The sequence below is a fragment of the Rhyacophila brunnea genome, unplaced genomic scaffold (genome assembly GCF_057557595.1).
Source record: "Rhyacophila brunnea isolate RB1 unplaced genomic scaffold, BYU_Rbru_1.0 scaffold_6, whole genome shotgun sequence".
NCBI classification, from domain to species: domain Eukaryota; kingdom Metazoa; phylum Arthropoda; class Insecta; order Trichoptera; family Rhyacophilidae; genus Rhyacophila; species Rhyacophila brunnea.
The window spans coordinates 39,974,108-40,000,000 of record NW_028233276.1 but is presented as its reverse complement, the minus strand read 5'-3'; the positions used below and the strand labels follow the sequence as shown (position 1 = coordinate 40,000,000).

At 34.4% G+C, this 25,893-nt stretch overlaps 1 protein-coding gene across 2 annotated transcripts in view; it reads right to left on the bottom strand.

Annotated features, from left to right (window-relative positions):
* The window catches only part of LOC147065675 (fibroblast growth factor receptor homolog 1-like), a 272,850-nt gene that overhangs the window by 110,018 nt on the left and 136,939 nt on the right, over nucleotides 1–25,893 (bottom strand). For both annotated transcript variants that reach the window (XM_085957090.1, XM_085957093.1), the window contains exon 3: nucleotides 8,239–8,281. The gene's annotated coding sequence lies outside the window, so the exon portion shown is untranslated. The remainder of the gene's footprint in view (nucleotides 1–8,238; nucleotides 8,282–25,893) is intronic.

Here is a 25,893-nt window from a genome sequence, read left to right as displayed (position 1 = left end):
ATAAATTTCAATATTTTAATAATACGTTAAAATCATAATTAATAATATGAAATTATATTACTACGCGAACACATCGCAAGTTGCCAAGTATTCTACTCATTAACCGGTGCGGAAATTTAGCGTCGGAAAATACTAAATTATTATAGAAAATAAAAGGAATCCAATGAAAATTAGTCTGTTTTTAAAACAGTTGGAAAATTTGCTAAAATTAAAATGGTGTAGAATCGCGACGAAGCGTTGCGTTGGAATTTATTATGCTGCATTTTATCAAAGGATGAAAATGATTTACTTCTCAAAACGAAATAAATTTTATTTCCTCAGTAATAAAGAAAGAGGGCATTAAAGCTTTACGAGGAAACCCATAGGTACTTACCTTAAAGGCATTTATATTAATGAAATGTATTTTTATACTATTGCTACAATCGATTTTTTTATTTTAATCCTAAATGATTTTTATGGCTAGAAGATAATATTATAATTAATTGATATCTGGTTCATACAGTGGGCGCATTTAAAAAACAAGTCAGAACCGGCATTTGACGGCAAATTAGCTTCAAGAATTTTATCAGATCGCTTGCCGATATAGTTAGGCAGTCCAAATTCCGGGAAGACAGGCCATGCCATACTACCTGTCGATACTCAATCGATTGAATTTTAATTCAACTGTAAACTTCATCAAGCTGTTATCGTATTTTTCTTCAATAAACGCCGTTCTGCGCTAAAAGCATACGTTGTATGTTTACTAAAGCTACCTTGACCTCATCTTAATAATACATACATCATAGGTATAACTTAGCGATAACTCATAATATGGAAAACCCTTAGAAAAAATCCTAGTTATAACCTTTAATTACAAACATATAAAGTCCAAAATAATGTATAGGTACAATATATGTTATATTATCTGTCCTGTAAACTGTCAAAGGTTTTTTCGCATAATTCGCAAGATACCCAGAGAGTCATAATTTGAAAAGTACATAGATACTAATTTGGTGACAAAATTTGTGAGGTCAAAACGTTGCCGATAATACAATGTACCTACCTATAGTCATAAAGCCCACCAAAGCGGCGCTCGGTGCGTTCTCTACGAAGTAGGCCCCCTCCCACCCGCGCATTACCCTTCACCCTTCACCTATGTAATAAGGGGCACAAGAAGCACAAAATAATTATTATTATCAGCGTCTCTCATAACAAAGCAATAAAAATATTATTAAATTTCTCGGGGCTTGTAATTAATATTCACGATGACATCATTCTACCAGCGAAATATCGGACACGCAATAACTAAACAATGAGTTCACTGTTACGAAATAATGCCTTCTCGCCCGTCTATCGACGACGCTTCCAGAAGCGTGATTTTGCTTGCCGTGTTAAATGAATGGACTACGTTGTATTTTCGTTAATTCGTGCCGCTGAGAAGCCACACAACGGTGAATCATGGGGCGGGCGGGCACAATGCGTCGTCAAATCCAGTGTGCGCTGGCGTATTTGATTACGTTGTATTTTCGATGATTTACGCGCCACTTGTGAAATTTTGCGCGAGTGCCTTACTCGCTGCGTTAAGTGGGTTTTACGCCTAAGTACATACATATATACTTACAACATAAGATTGCGATGGTAGGTAGGTACCAATATTTATAATAAACCGTTCAATCACAATATATTGTGTGACCGAACTATATTATAAACTATGGCTAGAATACTCAATGAAAAAATAAATAATAATGAATGAACCACCTGCAGTTATTTTGTTGAATAAGCGAACATGTCTCTATTGCCTGCTAAATATTTTTTACAATAAATATATTCGTACTAGGTATTCTTACGAATGTATTTTTATATGAAAACTTCATCGCCGCTCTTTGATAAGCAGTCACATAAAATTCGTATTAATTACTTCACTGCACTTCATATACGGCCAACGCCGGTCTTCGAGCGTCGTCGGTTATGGAAGACGGGCGTCATGTACAGTTAGCAAATTATGGTCACAAGAACGCCGGTTGGGTGCCAATTATTATTGGCTATGTCGCTGTTTAGCCAGGCGAAGGCGAACTGTATATATCAATGACAATAAAAGCAAAGTATCCTCGTGGAATGCCGCAGATGACTTTAATGATCGACGCCTTGTTTTGGAATCTGGCGACGCTATGACGTCGCGACGCTTCGCGCATCGATATTGTAAAATTGTTTTCTGTTGAATAGATTCAATTTATGTTTCGTGATTTTAACGGTTAATTTAAAAATGATAATATTAAGACTACGGTACTTCAGTGAAACGGCAAATAATTTCCAACTATAGGTGCGACGAAATTTCGGACTGGCTGGCAATCGGAGAGCGAAAGTCGAGTCGAGCTGTGAACACGTCAATTTGTTTTGTGATGGCGACGGGGGAATTAATTCTTCAATCGTGTAAAGATGACTAAAAAACGTTGCTCATTTACTTGAAAAAGAAAACATGTCAATGAATATATTATTATTATTAGTAATAGAACAATAAACATAACATTAATTGGACACATGTTGACTTTTTATGACAAATTATGTTTTGTTCTGCACGCGTCATTTGCACAATCTTCGCGTCGCGTAGTCACGATTGTTTTAAACCGTGCCCCAGCTGAAGTATAAGCCTTAATACAACAATATGATGTACGCTACCCCTTACCAGTCAAAGTAGGTAGGGGAAGATTGGGTTAGTTGCAACACTTTTAATGTTTCTATTTTTGTATTTTTTATTTTCAAACTTACCCAATGTATTCCAATGAAGATATAATAATTGATAATTAAAGTATATATTATTATGAATACACTAGTTCATTTATAGAAAATAAATACATATACGTATGTTTATATAAAATAGAGAATCGTTGTCAGGAGGCCCGGCATGGCAGGTCGACGAGATAAATGAAATAAACACACATCACAAATTTGCACTAATAGAAAACAATCGATTGAACTTCAAGAATATTAACATTTTAAGATAGGTATGTGATTGTGCGATGCAATTTTTGGCGACTGTCTGTCGTTACCGGACAACCCCGTAATTCAAGTTGATTTATTCATAATATTACTAAAATAGACTGAATACCCTTAATTTTACTTCAGGCACCTACTGTAAAGCGTCACAATGCCTTTTACCTTAGCGATAGGCAGGGTGGCCGCCAAAGACACTGGCCTGGAGGCCCGCTTCAGGATGAGGATGGGTAGTACTATCAGATCAATATCAAATTATTAAAGAATTCTTTAGCAAAAAATTTCAATTGACACAGTGGGGTAAAATCTATGGTCTCTATAAGAATACTAGCATGTTGTTTGTTTGAGAAACTCTGCGAATTATTATATTGTGAATTATATGCAGGGCTTTTATCGTCAAACATGCGGTAAGAAAGCTTATAATAAATACTAACAATTATTAATGTGTCCACGTTGTCTGCGGTTCCGTGGTACCAATTCGATGTTTTCTTTGGCATTATAAATCGCCTTACTATCTCAAAGATCGCATTCTTTTCACAGCTGCTCATACTAAGAATTCTTCACCTGACCAAAATTACTGGCCTATTTTTTATAAATCAACAGCGGAATGGTAGACATAGAGAAATCTATGGGTATTTATTTTAGGTACTTGCCTATGAATACAAAATCTACCCTACCTGTACCTACCCTATAAAAATATTTTATAATTAATGGCCCATCGGAAACCTAAAACATCATACGTAGATCGAAAATACCTATAAAATAGAACAGTAATTTATAGCGATGTGTCACAAGTTAGTAGGTGCACGGCCTTAAAAAATATCATAATCCTGCGTAGAACCTGTGATGGTGACCCGCCGTTGACTATTTTTTAAGAAAGTGCTTCAAAATCATGTTAAGCCTTGTTTATATAATAAATAAGCCCTAATTAGAAGAACACAAGAGAGAGTCAATATCGGATTTTGATTATTTCCACTACGAAGCAATATGATTTGAATTTAGTTTCATTGAAATCACCAAAAGACTTATAATATTACCTAAGTATGTTAACCTCACACTAGACACACATAGTTTTAGTGCGGAAGAGAAAATTAATGTCCTTCTCTTTTGTGGTGTTTTGTCAAATTGGGTGTAAATGCATTAGGCGTATTTTTTTAAAATCTTTTTTCTTGCATCCAAGCTCGCGGTGCAATGGGGCGAAGTGTTGATTTTATTTATGGAGAGGAGAGAATTTTAAGCTTACTGCATTTTCAGGTTTCAACAGCTGATACGAAAGCATGGGTGGTAGAAAGAATTATTATGTATTGATTATGTAATATAATTCCAAGCGCAGATAAACGCATTTGTTTTTTTTCCTCAAATATGTAGTGGCGCATGAAGATAACTAGATTGACTCCAGACCATTGGACTTCTCAGTTCATAACCAGACACTGTGGTTTTGCCCCAAGCTCTGTCAGCCTAATAGAATTTCGGACTAGCTTATGTGGCAAATTGCAGGATGCCCATGTGTGACATCCCTGGAAGTCTCCCCGTAATTTTGTCGTTTGAAAGGGAAAATTTTCTCAAGTCTGTCTGACCCTTAATTGGACTGCTCGGCCATTGCGACTTGGTATTTACGAGGGAGAATTCTCAGTTTTCAAAACGCGACATCTTACGGCGAACGAGAAGGTCTTTTCTCATCGAGAATAAAATTGACCGTAATGTCCGTAATATATTATATCAAAATAGGAATCACACACATTTTAGTGCACGTCAACAAGCCAATGTGAAGTTGCTCCTGAGACACTCTCAACAGAACTTGAAGGGCGCTCAACGTCCGTTACGTCATGGTAAACACCTGCATAACGGGTGTGAAGACGTGGTGGGTGTTTGCATAAGCCCCACATCCTGAAACGGCCCCCAGGCTACAATTTTGGCGGACCCCCCTACCTATCGCTAAAAAGCAATGTGACACTATAGAAAGCATTTTCCAAATGCCCCAAATGGTGTTCGAGGTAAAGTCATGGGTTTTTAGTGTAATTTGAAAACATCTACTTGAAAATAAATATGGAATTATCAAGTATTGACACACAATATCTAATCAAAAATTGTATCGTATAACCAAATATTTTAGAATGTCAATAGTCTTTTTTTGTTACTATTAGAGCAAATTTTTAATGTGCGTTTATCTCAATTATTTGATCCACCCGCCACACCCGGTCCCTACTGAGCCCGGGTCCCCAAACCAGAGCCTTGTCAGCCCTTGGGGGCCCATGGGTGGTGGAGGTAAAAGGAAGTGAGTAGGTATCTAACAATTTTATTGAATTAGCTTCTGAATCTGTCAGTGCGGTCAATTGTCCAAGTAAGGTATAGGTCAGCGGTGGCGAACGTATGGCACGCGTTTGAAGAGAAAAAATACCTATACCTAATAACAAATGACAGATCACATTGTATAAAAAATAGCAGTCAATTACTCTTCAAGAATAAGCATTACGTATAATGTAAGTATAGAATTGCACAGGTCAGTTCTTAGAATTTATGCGTCACATATAATATTATCACATTGACCTCATCAGGCGGCGGAGGATGCCGCGCCGCGTACCACTATTTTGATCGATTTACGATGCTTGAGAGCACTCTATCGAGAGAATGCCTCATCTGATCGGAGCGTCAATTTGTGCGATAAGAACCAAACTAATGAATACATTAACAAACTATTTCATTTCTACCCAAAAAAAAAATGACTGCACCAAATAAGGAACAAAAACTTGGTGAAGCTAGTGTTAGTAATTCTGGCACAGTTTCAAAATTGGTGGACCGAAATTTATGGCGTAATTGAAAAAAATGATAAAGCCTATATATTTGCTATGTTTTGTGTGTGGTATCTAGATTCTAGAACAACATTATTTCTTTAATAGAATTTTTAATTCCTCATGAAAAACTGCTCGGCACGTCAGTTGAAAAATAATATTGGGGAAATTTTGGCACACGTATGTACATAAAAAGATTCGCAAACCCTGGTATAGGTACTATGCACCTACTATAATATTATATTTTATTACAACGTTTTTATTAGCTCGTATTCTTATTTGTCAGGTGGTTGTTTATCCGGTACAAATCTTGCAATCAATTTTGAACTAACTTCCAGACTTACTAGACATTTGAAACTTTTAGATCATGTCAGAACACGATGCCAATGCATTTTTTAATACTTTTAGCCATATTTAAGTAGAATTGAATTCATTTTCAGTTAATTCTGTTTTGTATGAAAAATTATTTCGGAAGAAATCCGTAATCCAATCCACTATTATTTGTTGCTAACTGGGCCGTCCTGTCCTAGCAACTAAATTATTAATATATACGTGCGTTACTATGGAAATCAAAATGACATTGAAGTATTTGGTATTTCTATATTTGTATATCTTGTAATTATTACTTATTCGATTTCTTGTATACCATAAAGCTGTGCTTGCGTAGAAAAGATATTAAGTCAAACAAACGGATTGTTGTTGTGGTGCGTAATCAAATATGTCACATCAGAATCATCAGATTCCAATGACGGACGTGTAAGCATGCACCAAATTGGTGGGCAAACAAAAATCAATCATACCAAACCGAGTAAGTGCCCCAACCAAACAGTAAGTAAATAGAATATAGATAGTTGACCATATAAAAATATAGTCGTGTCAACATGTCACGATCGCATACCAGAGCGTTGGGTGTAACACCGCATAGCATGTGCGCTGATACCTGGTATTTAGATGTGCTGCTACTGATTGACTTGTAATGTTTATCTATCTGGTCGTTATGTTAATTTCACTGGTTCATTGTTTTATGCCGCAGACACGACCGCCAACCACAGCCACCGGTGGTACTAATGTCCTCTAAAGCAAATTGCCGCACTTAGGGCGCAAACACACGACACTGCAGTTTGCGTGCGACGACGCAGGTTTTACTTGATTCCAAATGGATCCAAATCGGTCATAGCCCACAACACAAACATAGACCCGTCCAAACCAACCGTCCCGCACCACACTCGGTCTAAATTAGTCAATATTCGAAGTGATTTAGTTGAACAGAGCTATTGCCCTCCCAATTGGCATTACCAATGGCGGTTTAGTTCTGCACCTTGAGAGAACAAGCAGCGGATGCCCTCGATTCCTAAGATAATTATCAGAAACACACAAGCCAATATCAACAAGAATGGCAGAGTTTCCATTTACGCCGCGTATAAGTCGGATAAAAGATGTAGCTGTAGCTAAATAAAGATCCCTTCTAAACTTTAGGCAACAGTATTTAAGCATGTAGCGCGACTACAAGACGAGAGATGGACAAAAATGATTACTTCATGGAACGGCCCAAACGGGAAACGCTATAGAGTAAGACCCCATGCGAGATGGCAAGACGACATCATAAAAACAGCGGGCCCAAATTGGCTACAAATAGCCAAAAACAGAGTCCAGTGGGACTCTTTGGAGGAGGCCTTCACCCGAAGAGGGGTTCTTACAAACCAAACAAACTAATTACATACCTCTGTCTAATTTATAAACATTATCTAATAGTATTATATACAAAATAAAAATAAAATCTTAATATAGGTATATACATTATTAGTAATTAATTTTATATAAACTAGAAAATAAGTAGATAATACAATCATAGATAGATATATATATATATATATATATATATATATATATATATATATATATATATATATATTCATAGATTATATATTATATATTCATTAGATATAGTCAATTAACTGTCATTTACTTTTGTTTGTAAGAAATAAAAAGGCTTTTTTATTTTTTATTTTATTTTATTACTATTTATTTAGGCATGTAAGCACATCCGTTTCTCGTAAAAACAAAATCTGGTAATACAAACCTCCACTCTGTGGAGACCCATATGATCATATTATTAGGATCGGACATGGTCAAAAAAAATGTAAGCATACCCAAGAGAAAGTCAATCGGGATGAGCCACGGATAATATCCATACAGCCGAAAGTAAAAGGAGTCTCAAAAATTTCTTCTGGACCCTCTCCGCTATAAGGTCGTACTTCAACTGATGCGGAGCCCAAACAATAGACCCACTCTTAAGTCTGCTACTAAGGAGATATAGAGAATTTTTAGCACCGTAAAATCTGAAAAGACTCAGGAAGTACGCAAGACAAAGCCCAACATTTTTAGCCCTTTTTACAAAATGGTATCCATATGACCACTAAATGCCACCAAGTGTGGGCTCAAATCAACGAAAATAAAACAATAAAGTTAGTGTACTTACCTTGCAGGGATCAGCAAGTCTGTAGTGTTTTTTTGGACAGAATCTGAAACAAACAAAATAAAAAACGTGGTTAAAGTTACAATAATTATTTACGATGAGTAGTGTTAACGTCCACGTAAAGTGCATATTGTATACATTGGCAATTGCTCATTATTTAGGCTAAATAAAATAGCAGTAATCACTGTGTAATCAAGGGGGTATGCGAGGGGTTACATGTAAATTGTACGTATTACATTTCGCCTTAACACAGTTTACCGTGAGCTACGAGGGTGGGTCAATAAGTCCTTAGAAAAGCCGACAGGTAGCGCGACTAGTACTGCAAGCGGTTTGTTTTCATGCAGCGGCACTACCGATTCAGTATGCTGCGAAGTTTCAATCAGATTGGTCGGGTTGTTGTGTGTTTCTCGTACATTTAAAAAAAAAATTTGCTTGTGGAAAATGGAAAAATGGAAAATGGAGAAAATTGAGTTTAGAGTTGTTATTAAACATTTTAATATAAAAGGGTTAACAGCAAAGGAAATAAAAAAATGAGTTGGATTTAGTTCACGGCATATCTGCTCCTTCACTTGCAACTATTTATAACTGGTTAAATGAATTTCAACGTGGTCGTACATCAACAAAGGATGAACCACGCTCAGGACGTCCTGTAGAGGTGACTACACCAGAAATGATCAATAAAATCCACGATATGGTGTTAAGTGACCGAAGATTAAAGTTGAGTGAGATAATTGAGGTTACAGGGATCTCAAAAGGTAGCGTCATTTCTATTTTACATGACAAATTGGGCATGAAAAATATTTCTGCAAGATGGGTGCCGCGTTTGCTCACAGTCGACAATAAACGCAGTAGGGTGGTGGCCTCTAAAGCCCTGTTGTCGCTCATGCAACGCAATCCGGATGAATTTTTTCGTCGCTTTGTGATTGTAGATGAAACATGGATACACCACTATACTCCCAAGACGAAAGAACAGTCAAAGCAGTGGATTGCGAAGGCAAACCATGTCCAAAGAAGACGAAAACCGTAAAATCAGCTGGTAAGGTTATGGCTACTGTATTTTGGGATGCACGTGAAATTATTTTCGTTGACTATTTGGAAAAAGGAAAAACAATAACAGGGGATTATTATGCATCTTTATTGGACCAGCTAAAAAACAAAATTGAAGAAAAACGGCCTCATTTAAACAGGAAAAAAATCCTCTTTCATCAGGACAATGCCCGTGTTCACACATGTTTACGATCAATGGCTAAAATTGAAGAATTGAAGTTCGAATTGGTCGACCACCCACCGTATTCGCCAGATTTAGCCCCCATTGACTTTTTCCTTTTCCCAAACTTAAAAAAATGGCTAAGTGGACAACGTTTTTTTTCAAATGAAGAAGTCATCGATCGGACAAATGCTTATTTTGAGGACCTTCCGAAAACTTATTTTTCTGACGGTTTAAAAAAAATTGAGAAACGTCTAACCAAGTGTATTGAGCTCCAAGGAAATTATGTTGAGAAATAAAAAAAAAATACAAAAATAAAACCTGTTTTAATGCTTTTTTCTAAGGAATTATTGACCCACCCTCGTATCTTACCGGAAAGAGATTCCCGTATGTATTGAGATAAAAAAATAAGCGTTTTTCGTGGAGCATTGCAGACAGTACTGTTACAATTTTAGTAGATTCAATAACAAAGAACAATAATTTGATATTTATTGGTATCAAATGTTTGATAATAACGTCCTAATTATAATCATATATTAGATTTTTGTACTACTTGATTCGAGAACTTATCAGAATTAATTTAAATATATTATACTGTATGATTGTATTTCTAATTATTTACTTATCTACCTATTTTCTTCTGTCTTGCAGATAATATATATTCCGGTGCTTTTTACTACGTATTTTTAAGTGGTTTATTTTGGCAAGGAATTGATTTTAATATTATACAGCATACAGCCATGTATTTCCGATACAACATCTCACGATTAACTATGTTACGGCCAACTTCCTTTGTACAAATTTCCGGACACGATGCAAGAGAGACGGCCGTTTTGGGCGCAAAACTGGAGTTTCGTTAAATACAAAAAAAGATTATATTAATATACAATGATAACTTAGTATTCTGAACCACCCGTTTACGAAACGAAACAGCTTCAATAGCTTCAATTGGACTTTATGATAGATATTATATGGACTTGACCACAGAATGTCGGTGTCGTATTTTTTTCTAGAAAATGATTTTTTCTAGTGTGTATATGCATGTGATGTTTTCAAAGTATGTATATTCAATATCTTATAGAATCACATTTCACACGAGAATTATTAGAACGAGAAGTATTCAATGTCTTATAGAATGTTGCTTTCTGAAATCTTGTGTCTTATTCCCGTTTAAGACGGGACACCAGTGTCGCGCTCGATATAATATAGGAGGCCTTTTTATTTGAATAAAGGGGCCTTTGTATTATGTTTAAGGACATATATGGACAATACAAAGGCCCCTTTATTCGAATACAAAGGCCTCCTATATTATATCGAGCGCGACACCGGTGTCCCGTCTGAAACGGGCCTTATTCGTTGAATAAAAGAAATAGTTTATTAAAGTAGGTAATTTACTTTATTGACCACTCAAAAAAAACCATAGGTCTCCAATCCGATTCCAAATGAAAAAGTTCCAGATCAAATACGTCACACTATCTTTCATAATACAATAGGCTCTAAGGTGCCTACCATTGTGCAATGAAAACCATAAATTAATAAAACTTATGTAATAAATTGATGCGGTTATTGAGAAGGTATTTTTTAAAGTGTTGTGCCATCGGCAGAGGTTCGCGGCTCTCACGCTACGTGACTTGGGTTCGATTCCGTATCAGGCGTTCCGATCAAGATTATGAGAGGTGACATTAAGACATCACCATAAGGTTTGAAGGCAGGGTGAGGGGACTTTTGTATTCAAACCATACCTTTCGCTACCTGTCAGTTGCTTACTTGTCTTTGGAATTATTTATACTAAACTCTTCGTATTATGCGAAAAATCGATGTCTCTTAAATACAGATGCATGATTAATGCAAATTTTAGGCTACTGATAAACAACACCAAATATATGTTATGCTATTTTGGTATATTACATACTACATATTTCACTTTTTCTGGAATGGTCATACTTAATAATATAACTGTTGTCATGAAACTATTTCCGTATAATTTCAGCTATTTTTCTAGCCTGTTCTAAACTTGAAAAAATATTGTTTTAACATCCTAACTTCCTTGCATTGTAATGAAAATATTATTATATTATTATGTAATGATTTTATTACATAAGTATTATGTTTGTTTTTGAGGTGTTCCAAATTATATTTGTTAAATATTAAGAACTAACCTGACAAAATTCTTAGATACTGAGGCGAATACATTTCCGGAATTATACTTCATAGGTACATTATAATAGTTTTATAAGAAGATATTTTTACCTATTCCATTCTTCAGCAATAAAAACTACTACACCAGACTCGAGCGATGTTTGATTGAAGTCTATTTTACAACGTTTTTCTTAGCTCGTATTCTTATTTGTCCGGTGGTTGTTTGTCCGGTACAAATCTTGCAATCGATTTTTAACTAACTTCCCGACTAGCTAGACATTTGAAACTTTTAGAATATATCAGAACACGATGCCAATAGCCATCTTTAAGTAGAATTGAATTCATTTTCAGTTAATTCTGTTTTGTATGAAAATTTATTTCGACATAATTATTGGTTGCTAAACGGATGGTCCTAGCAACTAAATTATTTATATATAAGTACGTGCGTTACTATGGATATCAAAATGACATTTCAGTATTATTTCTATCAAGTACAATTTTTTTTGATCGTTTAAGCTAGCAAGTCAAGTTTACATGATTCAACAGAAAATTGAAAAACTTTGTATGTAAAAAGTTTTTTTTATCTTGTAATTATTTTATTAATTTAGGTATTTAAATCTTTAGTTAGATATTAAATATGTAGTTAATGCCCATGGTGAATAATAGTATTTAAGAAAACATTTTATTTGTAACATAGCTTAACTAAATAAACATACAATAATGGGACTCGATGGTCATCACCTGGGGTCAGGCAGGTCATCCGTTGGTTAGGGGTGGCAAATCCTAAAGGGTGTTATGTAAGTACATAATATAACATTTTAGAATAAATTCTGTGAAGACGAGAATATTTTACCTGCGGCGCTGACAGTTTCTCCTCGCTTTCAATTATAATGGATATTTAGATCAGAATGTCATTGTATTCATTCATTAAAATAATTAAGTATAATAAGGAAAGAATTTACACAAGCAGTGAGACAAAAAGTTGGGTACAGCTATTTGAGACACTTAACGAGAAGTGAATCGCGGCGATTACATATGTACGTTTCAATGAGGTCACATGTACCTGGAATGCGCACGAATTTTTACGCGCGAGTCAAATCGCGCCATCTGGATAAGGCCTTAAAATTGTCTGCGAATAAAAATAGATCCTCATGAATCAATTACTGGCCCAGGTCATACATCTAAACTCGTCTCGAATGCAATACGTCGAATACCTAATAATAATTATGACGATGTGATTTGGTTGACAAAACCTCAGCACACAGTTCGAATACGATATTTTAGTTTGGAAAAAAAACAGCTGACAGTTACCAATTTTAACCAATATGGGGTGCAGGTTACCAAAATGTCGCACCGGCACGTGTGCAGGAGTTGCTTTTGTATTCTATTTGGCTAGTCACTGTCCTGGCATGGCTCGCCTATGCAAACAAAAAGTTGCAACATTGCGCCCAGTTTTGATTTATAACTATATCCAAGTCGAGACGATTTTCAATGTGCGACTGGGCTTACTCTATTTATGTACGATTTTGAAGATATTTCAAGTTACTATAAGTATATTTTTTTATAGATCGTTTAGTTTTGATGAGTTTGCAAAAAATAAATGTTTTGTTATAATATACCTACGAATTAAAAAGTGTAAAAAGAATTGCTCACCTTTCATGATGCACGCAATAAATCTATAGTTTCATTAATAATTTATTCTTTTTTGCGTTTAGTATTTACTTGTGGTCATGTTTGTTATCCCAAGTAGCAGGCTACTTACAATTCAACATACGAGCCGCACTGTCAAAGCTTACGGCAAGCCAGCCAATCAGAATTCACAATATCACTCATAGATATTGAATGAATACCAAACGATTGACAATATCAACCGCCATTTTATTTCGAATTTATTATTGAGAATGAAGAATGTTTGATCGGGTGATAAATGAGCTAGAATAACATTTTTTTTCCTAACAGCAATTGAAATTTTTGTGGGTGTTATAGGATAAGTAGGTACATATATTATTTAGTAATGACCACCTGTATGTCCCTGATTACTATTTTCGAAATCGAAAGCATCAGCAGTTTGTTCTCCCGCGTTGCAGAACCAACCTATTGGAAGGTAATGCAAATTTAATTGAGAGACCAATACCTGTGCCCATGGCCCCCACATCCTGAAGCCGGGCCCTCAGGCTAGGATCTTTGACGGGCCCCCTACCTATCGCTAAATATAAAAGCAGTGTGACGCTCTACAGTAGCGTTTTCCAAATGATGTACGCGGTAAAATTAATGTGTATACCTATTTAGTGTTTTTTTTATATATTTGAATCCATCTATTTGAATTATGGAGTTGTCGTGTATCGATACACAATTTTTTTTTTACTATTCGATAGAATTTGTGATGTGTGTTTAAATCACTTATCTGGTCGATTCGCCACGCCGGGCTCCCAGGCTAGAGCCCTGTCAGCCCCCCTTTGTGGGGGACATGCCTGTGCCTAACCGCACTATTCTATTTTACTCTTCTTATTTCCATATAATATATAACATTATTAACATTCTTAGGTAGGTACTTACATATTTCTTTATTTTTTGTGTCTAAAATTTTTACCAAAGTATGAATAAAATAATAAAATATTAATTTCACGTAAACTTAACGATAAGTTTCCCTCTTTCTTATCAAGCAGGTAGATTTTCAATATGAGACACTACAAATCTCTTTGGACTCTACCCACAATTTTGAAGAACACTTCATCGTTCGTTACGACATGGCATACGTCTGAAACGGTGTGGAAACATGGCGGGTGGTAGAATAAAAACCAGAGTCGCATTAAGAGTTTGTGGCCCCTGGGCTGCAGATAATATCAGCCCTCTAACAATAATATTTTTAAAAGAAATAATAAATACAATATGAACAACAATCAAAATACAAACGTAATTTATGATTTGTGTAAGTAATTTCTTGGAAAAATATCTTCAATAATTTACTAAGTAGGTATATTGTAAATACTCGAAAATATCGCTTTAATTAAATTGACACGAGGGCACGTCTGTCTGATCATTTCTGTGTCATTCTCTATCTGAGCGCATTCTTTGTATGTTTCATCTCCTCTCATTTCTTCTGTAGCAAAACATAAGTCCGTATAATTATCATGATGATCCATTGTTTACTACATAGGTGTAGATAATAGAGGATTATGTATAGGTATAAGTGTAGATAATAGAGGCTAATAATATTATTTATTGTTAGGTACACCTAAATTGGTGAAATTGCCAAAAATTAAAATGAATAATTTATGATGAGAGTATAGGCTCGAATTTAGAGCTAAGAATTGAATTAGAACGGGGTCTGGAACATTTGATTCCAAATCTTGAGAACTCAACATCGGAACCGGAACACCGAGCTTGAGAGATTCCATTGTTGTATTATTTATTATCATCAGTCACTCATGCTAAGGGTCGGTTATTTAAAAAAAAAAAAAGGTAGGTAATTGATATGTTATTGACGTTATTAATATAAATTCCGACACAATAATATATTTTGAACAAATAGTAGGTATATATTTCTATCAAACGTTTGGGGGGGGGTCCATTTTGAAACTCCGAACCCGAAACGCACCCCACTCCTTGTGTACGCGCCGTCCCCTGTGGTATATTATCTCAAACCCCCATGCCTCAATTCGGCCCTTGTAAAAGTATGTGTGTGATAATAATTATTGTTTACGAAGAAAATGTTTATTAGGTAATTTTTAGTTATAATTAATTATATTATAATTAATTAGTAATATGTATTCGTAGATTATCATTCATCACACCTGATAATTTACAACTTATTTTGTACCATGGCAGCATCTAAATTCTAAGACAATGCGTTTATTAAAATGCACCCAAGTACGTTATTCATATAGGAATAGATTTAATGTAAGTCACGTCGCACACTTCATATAAAATATGACGACAAATTATTATGACAAACCATCGTCAGTTGCGACGGATATAACTTGACTTATTGGTAGGCTATTTTAAAGTCAATTTCAGTATGCAGTCAGCGATAAAGTGAATTTCTGACAAACGACAGAAGTTTGTAATTTAAGATTTTTCTTTTAAAGGGGGTGATAATTGGAAAGAATTTTTAATATTTATCGTTTCGTTTGAATTCAACTCGATACACGATACATTTTATTTCTTTTGATTCACATGGACGTTTTCATTTAATTTTGTTACGATCGAATTACAAAATTATTACGTATTACCTATTAGCACCTATTGTATACCAGACGTGGGCAAATGCGGCTCTTCGTTGGATTAAGTGCGGCTCCCAATATTTCTTGATAAAAATATCGATATAAAAATGTATATCCTAATTATAAATACTTGCTGAAAGAGGAGCTGCGGAATTAGAGTCATTAGAATTGAAAGAAAATCAGGTATTACTAATTGCAGCACAAGTAAAATATCATAATCCAATTTTGGAAACTTGTGCCAGAACTCAAATATCTTAATTAAAAGAAAGCTTCTCCCCGATTATTTTCCGTTTTCAGTACAACATAATTATAGTTGTGAATCCATTATACTCCTTTATGAAGTTTGTAAAATCAAAATATCGTTCACAGCTAACAAACGAGCATTTGACAGATTTGCTGCGAACGGCTGTAATAAATTTTACACCAAATTTTATAAATTTAGCTAAAAATGATAAATAAACTTTTTATTAAGTATATTTAATTTTATTAAACAAATTTTGAACTAAGTAATTATTTTTTGTTTTCTTTCTCATTTTTTTTATTTTCTTATATTACATGTATTTTTTATACTTTATAATATAGCAATTAGGATTTACGTAGAAATATAATTAAATTTGAATTTGTGTATTTAATACCACGTGGAACGTGACTATGGCGTGGCTCTTTATATATTATATGAAAATCCAGAATGTGGCTCTCGTTGACCTCATGTATGCCCGTCCCTGTATTATACCATCGGTGGCAAACTTTTGACACGCATGTAAATTCTGCTGGCACCCGAAAAAAATGTAAAACCTTAACTTTTAAAAGGAACCGATGATCGGTATGTGGTATGTGTCACCTGGCAACAGTGCAAAATCGACTATAGGTAAATAATTATTCTACAGTGGCACCATAGGCGATTCGCGCGTGTATTGAATTGCTTGCGACAATGCCTGTTTCAACGCTAGCAAACAATACCACTACAACTGCAAGCCGCATTTGCCGTACCCATGGTGCCACTGTAAAACGATTTACCTTATACGAATCTAGACATATTTATTTTCTCTGAAATACCTGATTGGGAGGAAACCCAAAAAAGGCTCAACGCAGGTAACGAATTACTTTTCGTAAGGAACCTGGATTTTGATGTTTTTTGCAGAAAAAGCTAAAATGGCTTTAATATTAAATTTGCCATGTCGTATTCAGCGTTGTAAGTATTTCTCAATATAGTTATGTGAATCTCTCTGTGTGTTTGTTCCATTATAATTAAAAAACTAATTGACCAATATTGTTAAAACTAGCACAGCTTATTGACCAAATTATCACAGTTTCATTTCAATAATTATTATTCTGAAGGTAAGATAGGTACAACTTTTCGAAAATAGCATGAAGTGAAGGTGAAGTGGTGAGGTGGAGTTATATAGGGGCCCGCGCCTAGTTCCGATCGTTGTTCACCCCATTAGCTAGAAAAATTCAAATCGAATCAGGCTATCTGTACTTTCTGTACTGCTATGATTTAAAAATAAAGATTTCATGATAACATGTAGCGATATCCTGAAATCTTATGGATAATATGAATATGATATGATATCAAAACATGAAAATCTAAAATTTGTGTTAAAAAATATTTAAGTAGGTACAATATTATTATCTCTCTTCACATAGTGAAAAATAGGCAGGTACAAGTAAATTTAAATCAAAATTTATTGAATGGATATTTAATATCCGTTTTTACTTAACAATCCATCAAAATGAAAATGGGTGAAAAATGTATTTGTATTTTCGCAAACGGAACCGATCATAATTATTGTTATTCAATTATGTTACGTACGACGTAAGAGATAATTACATTGTATTATATTTATAATTAAATAAAAGGAATATTTTATTATTTTATCGGTGTTTTGATTCATCGTATTGTAGGTAAGTAGGAATCAATTCACATATTATGAACAATGTATAATTATGATAAATTCATTCAAAAATCATTTATGACGATGAGAAAACGGATATATTCGTAAAGATTGTCACTTTGTTTTCACTCGTATTCAGGATGTAAGCCATCAATAAAAATCGTCATACACCAATAAATATTAAAGGATTCTACCCTTACCTACTGCTTAAAAAATGAAATTTCCATTTAGATCGGTACAGTATTGGGTATAATAACCCAAAGTTACGTGCTAAGTGGATCCGACGAAAATCGCTTGCATATAAATAAATATAAATTTCGTTTAATTGGGACCAAGGATTAACAAAAAAATATAGTTTAGAAGAAAAATATTCAATAAAATTGCAATTATTTGTACATATTAATAATATGTACTTACAAATTATTAAAAAAAAAAAAATGAGATAGGCATCTACTTAAAAAAAATATTTCGATGTCACAATGTCTTCTTTTTTTCACGCAAAATTTCTTCGTAGGCATTACTTTAAATGGAATCTGTTTAGTTAAGACTTACAATAACATTCGAATTCGGGTATGAAGTAGTGACCAAACCAGTCCTCAAAAACGATAGCTGTAACCCAAACTTTAGGATTTGACAAATTTGACAAAACCGCGTAAATAGTCCGAGTTCCCGTAAGTCGTAGGTATAAATTATTTAAAATTCCACAAATTTAATTATCTACTTACTTTTTTAATGATTTGGTTGATTATTATTTATCAATGAAAAGTTGATTACTCTGAATCATGGCTATGTCAACCGAAATAGCTATTGATTTAAAAATAAATATTACTGTTGTAATTAATATCGTCATATATAATTATATAACACAATAAAATATCGCCAAATAGTTACAAATTATAATAATATGAATTCATCACTTTAAGATCTATATAGGTGCTATAACAATTTCAAAACTAACAAAGGAGGTTGAAACTTTTGGTAAGTAATTGTAACTAACTGTTTGAATATAAATCATAGTATTCATAATAACCCGCAGTGTATAGCTTATCATTTAGTTTAGGATATAAGATGTCAGGTGGGGAAGTCGTTTGTTTGCGGTCAGGTGAACGCCCTTTAAAAAAAATCAAATGTCCCAATAACAACATATTTCATACTTATCTACTTTAACTTAACTAATACATACGTTGTTTTGCCGTAAGTAATTTAAAATACCAAGATTATGCATTAAGAGGACGCTCTACAGAATCGGCCTTGAGAATTGAAAATATGATTTTTTTACATGTGGTCCATAATAACTGGTCTACTAGTTAATATAAAAAGGTTGCCGCTAATGTTTGTCTCAATAAACTCCCTACAAGTGAAGCTTGTGAAGTGAAGCTATGGGGTGACCAAAAAATAGTACTTTCTAATAAAATTTATTTTCTAATAAATTTACTAATAACATTTAATGTTACTAAATTCAATATGTTTATCAGTTCTTTGGTGGGAAGTATTGCAACTGATATGATGGATATGATAACTTTTTTGATTATGTGTTGGCCACGATATAAACTTAATAATATATTAATAACTTTTTAACCTGAAATTGTCCGACAACTAAACATACGAAGGATGTTGACATACATATCAACCTACATTTTTATTTCATGTGCTATCCAAAAAACATTACTAATGAATAGTGCTTATTTGTAATGTTTAGGACCTACATATTAAAAATAATAGGTATTGTTTAATTCTAATGCATATTTTTTAAAACGTAGAATTTACTGTCTGCCTATAAAAAGAAAGTGACTTTTTATTGCCTGCGCAACTTCACTTTTATACTAGTGAAACAAGTGGTAGGTAAAGCCAATGGGCGAAATTATATATTATATTAAGAGTGCCTAAAAATAATTATTAACATACAGTCACTAGACACATTATTTTTTTATTAATCCATCGGACTGGCGGGCATATAAAAAATGACTGTCGCTAGAAAAAGTGTCTGACAGGGCTGCCGACGCAATTAATTATATTGTACTTTTTAAATTTAATTTATAATATATTTTATTTAAGTTTTGTGCATCTAATGCCGGGTCCACACTGGCGCAAAACAATGTCGCGCGACAACCTCGATAAATTTTACGATAATTATCATAATGGCTTAAAAATTTTTACGATAATTATCATACTTATCGTAAAATTTAACGAGGTTGCCGGCAACATGTTGCCAATTTGGACCCGGCATAATATCCACTGTGGTTCACGTAGTGGCATGTACCTGTTTTTCTGGGGTCAACTAATTCAAAAAGTAAACACCCATAATAGAATTTTTCCAGTTTTGGTTGCATTATATTCCAACTCATTTCCGATATTATTAATGGAAATTTCTCGGTGTACATAGTAAACAAACCTACGAATAAAAAAAGACAGTAAGGAACACAGTGATTCATCGCAGTAAAAACTGGCAACCAAAATGGATTATATAATATATTCCATCGTATTATTTTCTCGAAATCATAAAGATACTATAATTGTATTTGAGTATCAACCTATGTTCAATTTGAATTGGGTTATAATAATAATATACCCGTAGATATATCAATAGTATGTTTGCCACGATATCCACCCAAGTTATCAGTATGTACTTGCACAGGTTTGATTAAAAACTATGATGAAATTAACATTTTACAAATATTATATTATTTTGACAGCCCTGTTTTCTGATCAGCGGACACGTGCAGGTGGTGTTTATCAAATAATAATGTAAGATTGTCCACAATAATAATAATGTAGAAGGTCGACAATAGTAATAATACTAATAATAATGTTTTTTTTTTAAATAAAATCTCCGATGATTAGTGATTTTTGCCAAAAGATCGATTTAAATTAACGTGCGTACGACGCCGAGGTCGATTTCATACTAAATTATATTTGAATACGGAGCTCTTCAGCCGCCCCTTAAGGCAGATAACAAATCCGCTATAGGCATAGAGTTCACGACCCACTTAAATAGATACCATTTACAATCTTCGAATAGATGATGCATAACATGTAATAATATTATGTATACATATTTGTGTTAATACTGTTAACTGAATACCTACAACTTACTGTATTCCTTACTATAAATGTTGCATTTCTTTTTGTAGTTTCTACTTATAGTCCATGATCCCATAGACTTTTCGTATACATAATATGCGGAACGCATTCTGACAATTGGAATAGGTTCTAGGGGTCACAAAGATATATAATGTCGATGTTGCCAGGCGATATTAGTGGTATTTTTTTTTTATTGAGGTTTTAATTTTTTTTCTTATAATCCACCAAAAATTGTTCTGAGTTCTTCAATAAAACCAAGACCGAATCAGGGATTGATTGAAAATGCAATAATTGTACCATGCCATCAGGCCAAGGTTAATTCTTCGTCATTTTCATTATTATTTTTATTAAACAAAATTACCTACAGCAAATCATTTTTTATTATCTGCCTCTTCTCACTTAGAATTAATTTTAAGGCGAAAATTTTATAATGATAAAAAAAACATCCGGACCAGTGGAGCACTACAAATTTTCGGTGCTCCGGCTCCGCTCCTGCTCCGGGTAAAACCCCATTGCCCACTGCTCCGTGCTCCTGCTCCGAGCTCCGCTTCAACGCTCTGTTATATTCAACAGCCATATTTTACTAGTGAAAATAATGATCTACGTGAATTCTTCTAATTCTATATACAATTCTCCTCCGGTTGCCTCCGGACTCAGTTAAGTGGATTGTCGATACCAAAGAAGATCCGATGACATTCTCGATTCTATCAGTCATGCGAATGTTATTCCTTCTACTCTTTTAGCGTTTATGTCGCTAATCAGACTAGTTACTCATACGCTTTCGACACCACTAGGTAGTGCAATGCCGGTATTTAAAAACCGGTATTCAATTATTTATAGACACCGAATAACCGGTTTCATAAAACCAAAATACCAGTATTAAATACGTTTATGTTTTTCGATATTAAATGAAATTCAAAAACGCAAATATATTAACTGAAACCAACGAAAGTTAAAGTAAAATAATACACAATCCCTCAAATATACTCATAGAATAAAATTGTCGCGATGAATTAACATCTTTCGAAAAAGAAAAGATTCTTGGCAAATATTTCCCTATAACCTATAACTAAGCGTTGAATTTGAGGGATATTTTCGTGCATCCGGACTTATTAGCATCGAATACCTATATATATGTATATATTAATACCGGTATTAAATAAGAAATACCGATACATCGGTATTGATAATTATATTCATTCGGCATTGCTATCCCTAAACACCACATATAACAGCATCTATCTCTTTTTTAACGTTGAATATCTCGGGTTAAATTACCTATCTTCCATAGGATTACAGTCCAGTTAAACTAAGTATGTCATGTCTTATAATTAAAAATAGGTAATTAGCCATTAAGCCAAGAGAGTTTTTGTATGTTTATTAATATTAAAATAAAAGCAGTTCCAAAAAAACATGTTATGCATTCTTCACATAGTTTAGTAATTAATACATGAATATTTAAGTGTATTATTATAGATTCAAAAATGAATAATGTTGCATGAATTTACCTAAGAATAATAATTAATACTGACATTAACAGTAGATTGACCAATGACCGATTAGTCATCAATAATAATACTTAGCTATTACCTATGTTAATTCATTCTTTTTAGGAAAAAGAATGTAAATTTATTATATTGTGCTTACCTATAATCATTTATGTTCAGTAAATTTGACTTCGTGCGTTATTACCAGCCTCTACCCGCTACCGTGTCTGGAAATGTGTACGTATGCAGTTCCCCGTATCACACTTCACCGTGAATGTTGTATCGGACATATAATATGATCGTATATAACCTCTTTGGGTTGTATGGTAAGTAATGAGATAAAATTCATGTCGAAATAAAACACGGTTCTTGTCGGTTTACAGGAAATCAGCGGCTAACAAATTTTGAAAATAGCCGATATACTGTGTAGTATTCGTTAGGTTATGTTAGATTGTTAGATTATCACTCTTGGGATTTATTGGATTACTTGGGATTATCACTCTTGGGATCACATTATCATTTTGGGCCGCATTCGGTCCACAGGTCGCGGTTTGTGCATCACTGGTCTATAGTATCTATCGACACCCTTATGCATCTACTTTTGTTCATAATTTTTTTGATTGAAACTAAAAAGTGAGTGTGTGGAGATTATACCTACCGTATATGACTTATGTAGCATGGTATATTCTCCAGAGTAGTCCAGGGTATTTTGTAACAAAATAACACCAAAGAAACCAACACCCGGCACCGGCTGTGAAAACTGCAGTTGCTTGTAACATTCGTTATTTGTATAAAAAACCGTATCAAGTTACTTTGAAAACAAAATAACTCATCTAACGTTTCTTCTGCTACTGTGCTAGACAAATGGTTTAATTTTAACGGTCGGTAAATAAAATAGTGGTAAGTTATAAATTAAATTTTGTCGGCAATAAAACGTTAATGTGTATCACAGTCATTTTATTTCTTGGAATGACATTATTTGTTGGATTCTTTGTTTTTTATGGGTTTACTAAGTGCTAAAACTTAGTAATAATAATTAAACTCAAGAAATATGAACAATCCAAAAATAGTGTTTTCCGCATAATAAAATAATACATTTTGCGGCACTTGCCTATTATAGGGATAGCAATGCCGAATAAAAATACCAATTATTCTGATATTTCGGTATTTTATTTTGAATATCGATATTCATTAAAACATAACATGCAGAAAAAAAAACTGAAGAAGTGAATCAATGAATATAGAGCTATAAAAATCCTACCTAGGTACTTAAATAATATGTAAGTATTATACCTTCTACTACTGTATGTATTGTTAAGGGGGGACATGCTCAGCGTAGGTCAAATACTTGGTTACATGTAAGTTGTACGTATGCAGTTCTTCGTGGAACACTTATTCGTGTGCCGCAGTACGTGAAACATGAGTTCGTGCAACATTTTATCAAATGACTAGTTCTTCGTTGAACATTTCACCGTGGAATACATTTCACCGTGGAATACGTATTCTACAACACGTGGCTCTAGTTTGCTCTTCCAATTAGATTCAATACGAATTTTATGAGATGTCTTTATTGGTTTTAAATAATTTAATGTTGAAACTACATAAATAATATACCTATACGATGTGATTGTATTTATAATCTACTTACCTACCTATTTTCTAATGTGTGTTTCTTGTATTACGATGGTTTTATTATATTATATATATACGTATTTTTAAGTGTTTTATTTAGAAATTAAGAATAATTACAGAAATAGCAATATTTTGTTAAATATTATAAATAAATAATATTATATTATATTTATAATTCCCTGTGTAATATATTAGTATTAGCTAGTTGACGGGGCCTCCACTGCCGCGGCTAGTTCCAAGGGTATGGAAGTGAAGGTTGTCAATGCCAAGAGGAGTCACAGGCCAAGGTCTTCGTATGGTTGGAAGTCAGAATAAAAACTCATAGTTGGTAGGTGGTCCATATATTGTTCAAGTTCACAAAAAGTTCACAAGGTTCACAATGGTTCATCATATTATAATTATTAATGTTCAGAAAGTTAATATTATTCACATAAATGTTCAAGCACGGTATACGGTCATCCGTCAGATGATAAAGTACATTAACACTCGCAACAAAGAAATATTAATCCGAAGAAAAGTTCCACAATTATTCAAAAGTATTAAAGATTACTACTATCGAACTTAAGTCGACAGTCAGGTACACGATTCGGGGCCTCCGTTGAAGAACCGCTGTACGAAATTATACTTTTCACTCGAAAATTTTTAAAGTACCAGATAGGTATTTATATTCGAAAAATTATTCGCGAAATTTTTCTAAGTCGGGGTTAGGTATTTATAGACGATTACTCGCGCCGAAACGACAAAGTCCAACTTAGGTATTTTACCCGCAGAAGGAAAAGGGGGAGTTGGGTGGTCCCAAACTCCTGTGCAGACTTGCACAATTATATGAATTTGTATAATAAATCAGACCGACACCCGACGTGGGCCCGGTCTCGGAAGCAGTAGAAAACTGGATACAGAATTCGGAAATCCTGGGTTTTTATTCGAATCGGGAGATTTCATCCCCTCGGGCGAGCGTTCTACGGGTCAAAAATCCACATATCATTTTCACTATGAGATCCGGACTTAATTGATTGCCCCGCGAAACCGCAAGTCGCGAGGGAGCTGAAATCAACGGAGTTCGGTAGGCGCGGGCCGCCGGCATAAAATCTCGTTCGCGACATCCCGCTGAGAGCGCGATTTCACATAGCTCTCCTTACAATGAATGCGTTTTTTAGCTTGTATTGTACTTTTAGTTTTTAATTAACCAAGCGAAAACTCAGTGTATCAAAGAGTGTGATACGTCAATCTGCTCGTTACCGCTTACGCTAGCATTTGAGTATGCACCCCGTGATGTGAGTCTCCTCATGATTGAATGGCGGGAGCCACAAGTTCGGACCTATAAGCGGGCCGCCCACGCGCTACGTGTATATTTATGATAAAAATAAAAATTATTAAAATACTAGGTCTTATTCTCTACGTATACATATAAATGTTATATCTAATTAACTTATATTTAAGGCGCTAAAATTTAATGGAATCTGACCCGTCTCTGAGCTCTATATCTCGCGAACCTTTATGGTTACGCGTACTATAGAATAACTAAAATCTCCGCGGTCCGTAGACGCATATGTCATTTCAAGTTTTACGTTGATCGGACACGCGCAGCTCTAGCTATCATTAATAATGTGTTTGTATGGAGATCTCGCGGCTGTCATGAATTGCGTAACCGGGATTTCGCTCCACACATGAGCCAATCGGCTGCGGCCGCGGTCGGGATAGGGAATTGATCCAGTTGTGCGAGGGAGACAACTGTCCGGTTACCGACTGGCGAACGCAGCGCCAAGGCTGCTCATATGTTACACATGATCCGCGAGAAATTCCGCGGGGCAATCTCGCGCTGGATGCGCGGATCACGCGTATGGTATTAATATGGGAGTGATGAAAATTAGAAGCCAGAGGTATACAGTACCTCGTGAGTGGCTTAGATGCTATGTAGATGCTACGTACAGAGCCCAGGTCTAGACCGATTCTCGTCTAATTAAATTAATTGAAATATTGATTAATTATTATCT